The following is a 598-nucleotide window of genomic DNA, read 5'->3' as shown; positions in this document are numbered from 1 at the left end:
ATTATTCTTCCTGACCGTGTTGTCCGCAACCTTTCCGGAGTTGGTTTTGTTGGGGATGGGATCGGGTTGAGGTTTTCTCTTATTTCACCTTCATATTGAGGTGGTTCTGAGTTATATATCTCTTCTGTACTCTGCCCTGTATTCTTGGGTAACTCGCTCTGCACTTCATATGGCTGGTGTATTCCTGATGTGAGTGGGGGTGTCTCTGCAGTTTTCTTCAAATCTCCTCTATTCCGTCGATATAAGTCCCCATCCACTTTTACATGGTATGATCGCTCATCCAGTCTCCTCCATACAACAGCTTTTCTCCACTCCTTTTGACCATTTATATGTGGTTTCATCCGTACTACATCTCCAGGATACAATGGTTTAAGTGGTTTTACTTTGTGGTTGAAAGCATGTTCTTGCCTCCTGCGGTCTTGCTTCACTGATTTTCTCAGATTTTTGGGCAATTCTGGCTTGAGTAAATCCTCCCTGGTTGGGAGAAGTGTTTTTGTTCTCCTTGACATCAGCTTCTGAGCTGGTGATAAGAGACCTTTGGCTGGCGTATTCCTGTGATCCAACATTGCTAGGTATGGATCAGCCTTATCGTCCATCG

This window comes from Euprymna scolopes, chromosome 5 (assembly GCF_053919585.1).
Source record: "Euprymna scolopes isolate OS-2025 chromosome 5, ASM5391958v1, whole genome shotgun sequence".
Classification (NCBI taxonomy): Eukaryota; Metazoa; Mollusca; class Cephalopoda; order Sepiida; family Sepiolidae; genus Euprymna; species Euprymna scolopes.
Note: the sequence above shows the minus strand (reverse complement) of the source record.